Source organism: Schistocerca serialis, chromosome 1 (genome assembly GCF_023864345.2).
Source record: "Schistocerca serialis cubense isolate TAMUIC-IGC-003099 chromosome 1, iqSchSeri2.2, whole genome shotgun sequence".
NCBI lineage: Eukaryota > Metazoa > Arthropoda > Insecta > Orthoptera > Acrididae > Schistocerca > Schistocerca serialis.
In genome coordinates, this window is record NC_064638.1 from 601,297,962 (window position 1) to 601,302,364 (window position 4,403).

The window sequence follows — 4,403 nt, forward strand, 5'->3', positions numbered from 1 at the left end:
ACCTAAATTAAGATCACAAATTAAACTGCATAAAAAAGAGAAATCTATACGACCTATTGTCAACTACAGAAGTAGTCCTTCATATAAACTAAATATGAAACTTAATAAAATTTTGAAAGCATTCTATACATATGACAGCAACTTCAGTATCAAAAACAGTTATGAACTAACACAACAAATCCACAATATAGACATTCCAACTAGTGCAAATTTCGCCTCATTAGATATTAAAAATTTATGTACAAATATACCAATTACTGAGACGATTAATATAATTAGGGATAACTTAATACAATACAAAAATATGACTAAAGACGAAATAATCGAACTTATAGAACTACTTGAATGCACTTTAGATTACAATTATTTCTCGTTTAATACTAAAATCTATTGTCAGAAAGATGGCTTAGCAATGGGAAATTCTTTGGCTGGGACAGTAGCAGACATTTTCGTAAACCACATTGAGACGCAATTCCTGAAAAATAACCCTGATATCGCAAATAAAATCATATATTACAAGCGATATGTAGACGATACATTATTACTTTATAATGGTTCAAAAGACGAAATTGAGAAACTTGCTATAAAATTAAACTCTATGCATCCGAAGTTACAATTTACAGTTGAGCATGAAAATCGAAAATCTATTAACTACCTAGATCTAACTATAACTAAAAACAACGGGAAACATTTATTCACCATATACAGGAAACCTACAACCACTGATGTTATTATTAATGCTACATCATGTCATCCTGACAAGTATAAAAAAGCATTCTTTAAGTCTATGATACACCGAATACTAAAATTACCGCTAGAAGCTAATGAGATCAAAAAGGAAATGACCATCTTAAAACAAATTGCAAAAACCAACTCTTTCGACACACGACAGGTAGATATCATTTTTAATAAAGTACAACAATCACAAAGTACTCCACTAATAAGTAATCCAAAATATACGAAGATGACATATATGGGAAACATATCTGATAGAATCACTAACTTATTCAAAAATTCTGGAATAACAATAGCATTTACAACTGACAATACTTTACAACAAAAATTAAGACATACCGTAAATAAAGATAATGGAAAATCTACCAGATCAGGAGTGTACAAGATCCAATGTAGAGACTGTGAGAAAATATATATCGGCCAAACAGGTCGAAATTTTGCAGTAAGGTACAAAGAACATACGTCAGGTACCTCACGAACAAAGTCTGTTTTTGGTCATCATATAACATTCAATAATCATGCTGAGGGGACAGTACAACAGAATTTACAAGTTCTTCATTATGCAAATAAAGGCTTACTTATGAATATCCTAGAAGAAATCGAGATATATGCTCATTTGAAAACCAAATCATCAATGCTGCTCAATGAACAATTAGATTTTCGCGAAAAATATTATTACGACCTTTTTGACGAAATTTTATAATAAAAGCATCTACTCTTTTGTTTTTAAAAAATATAAGATTAGTTATACCCATGGCAAAAGCAATATATGTAAAATATGCTACATCAGCAGTCTCATCAGTTATTCAGAATGTGGAACGTACTATTGGCTGCTAACTTAATGCTATAAAGAACATTGCCATAAAAACTACAATTAAACAAGACGATTCTGCAGCATCCAACAAAGATGCAATTGTGATAATCGATACATACCACAACGCCAAGGATTTTACATCTTTGATATAACTGGCAGTGTAATAATATTAAGGTTGTCCATAGAGGGCACAGCTATCACACATCATAATTCACTGTTTTTATCTAAAATATAAATAAGTAGTAGACACAATTATTATCTGTTAATCAGATATTTAAATGAATCAATTTTATGTTATTAGTGTATTTCCTACTTTTATACTTTGACGATGGCGTCATATTATGAACGCTGATTGGCAGTTATGAAGTAGTGTGACAGGAAGTAGGCGGAGCCACTGCATATTTAAGCTCGTGCTCAGCACTCATAACCATCAGTTGACTGCACAGCAGCAAGGAGAGCTCCACCTACCAACCCAAGGGAGCCAATGGGTATAACTAATTTTATTTTATTTTGTTAAAAATTTTGACCTCATTAGACTTTTTCATTCATTTAAAGATTGGTATCTAGTATTTCTTAAATTTATTCACAGGTCTGATGATGGTTTTATAGAAAAAAAAAAAACCGAAACCGGTTACCCATTAAAACAGACATAACGTGATCAAGACTGAACTTTAATCTAAATATAACAATTGATCACTGTATTCCAAAAATGTTTACCAAAATTGTGAACATTATGGGTAGCTTATAAGACGTTGTTATTTGTTATTACAGTTTGCTTTTGTGTTCTTACAAGCTAATCGCTATTATCTACATCTACATCCATACTCCGCAAGCCACCTGACGGTGTGTGGCGGAGGGTACCCTGAGTACCTCTATCGGTTCTCCCTTCTATTCCAGTCTCGCATTGTTTGTGGAAAGAAGGATTGTCGGTATGCTTCTGTGTGGGCTCTAATCTCTCTGATTTTATCCTCATGGTCTCTTCGCGAGATATACGTAGGAGGGAGCAATATACTGCTTGACTCTTCAGTGAAGGTATGTTCTCGAAACTTTAACAAAAGCCCGTACCGAGCTACTGAGCGTCTCTCCTGCAGAGTCTTCCACTGGAGTTTATCTATCACCTCCGTAACGCTTTCGCGATTACTAAATGATCCTGTAACGAAGCGCGCTGCTCTCCGTTGGATCTTCTCTATCTCTTCTGTCAGCCCTATCTGGTACGGATCCCACACTGCTGAGCAGTATTCAAGCAGTGGGTGATAGATGTTTTGATGTAATGTATGTAGTTGGAGCGATGGTCGGCGAAATCTTGAGAATTTAAACAATTTCTTTAGCTCAAGACGGCATTACGTTTGATTGCCTGGAATATATATCGATAATGCAAGTCTTCTGGTTCAGACTGTATACCAATTAGATTCCTTTCGGAGCATGCTGAAGCATTAGCTCCATACTTAACAATCATATACAACCGTTCGCTCGACGAAAGATCCGTACCCAAAGACTGGAAAGTTGCACAGGTCACAACAATATTCAAGAAAGGTAGTACGAGTAATCCACTAAATTACAAGCCCATATCGTTAACGTCGATATGCAGCAGGATCTTTGAACATATATTGTGTTCGAACATTATGAATTACCTCGAAAAAAAAAAAAAACGATCTATTGATACACAGTCTACAAGGGTTCCTGTGAAGCACAAGTAGCTCTTTATTCACATGCAGTGTTGACCGCTATTGACAACGGATTTCAGATCGATTCCGTATTTCTGGATTTCCGAAAGTCTTTTGACACTATACCACACAAGCGGCTCGTAGTGAAATTGCGTGCTTATGGAAGATCGTCTCAGTTATGTGACTGGATTTGTGATTTCCTGTCAGAGAGGTCACAGTTCGTAGTTATTGACAGAAAGTCATCGAGTAAAACAGAAGTGATTTATGGCGTTCCCCAAGGTAGTTTTGTAGGCCCTTTGCTGTTCCTTATCTATATAAACGATTTGGGAGACAATCTGAGCAGCCGTCTTCGGTTGTTTGCAGATAACGCTATCGTTTATCAACTAATAAAGTCATCAGAAGATCAAAACAAACTGAAAAACGATTGAGAAAAGATATCCTAATGCTGCGAAAAGTGGCAGTTGACCCTAAATAACGAAAAGTGTGATGTCATCCACATGAGTGCTAAAAGAACTCGTTAAACTTCTGTTGCACGATAAACCAGTCTAACCTAAAAGCCGTAAATTCAACTAAATACCTAGGTATTACAAATACGAACAAATTGCATTGGAAGGAACACATAGAAAATGTTGTGGGGAAGGCTAACCAAAGACTGCGTTTTATTGGCAGGACACTTAGAAAATGTAACAGACCAACTAAGGAGACTGCCTACACTACTCTTGTGCGTCCTCTTTTGGAATACTGCTGCCCTGTGTGGGATCCTTACCAGATAGGTCTGTCAGAGTAAACCCTCTGCCAGGCACTTAAACATGATTTGCAGAGTATCCATGTAGATGTAGATGTAGATAAATGGCACTCCTTCTCACCATTCAAAATTACAGCACCACAACCCACTAGTCATACTGTACATCACATTCAAACAATAAACACCACAGCTGCGAGGGACGAAAACCTACAGAAGGCATGGCACGTTCGTCACCGATACCACACCGGCGACAGCTCTGGGTGGCATGCGCCAGAGGAAATCTTTGATGCTATCAGTACGACCTACGAATAAAGTAGTAGGGCACTCATATAAACGACGATCGAGGTAGATCACTACAGGAAGTGTACCCAAAACTATTTTTTCCAAAATAAGCATAATTTATTTAACGCTGATGACTGATGAAAGCGTGTGCTTGTTTTGTTAA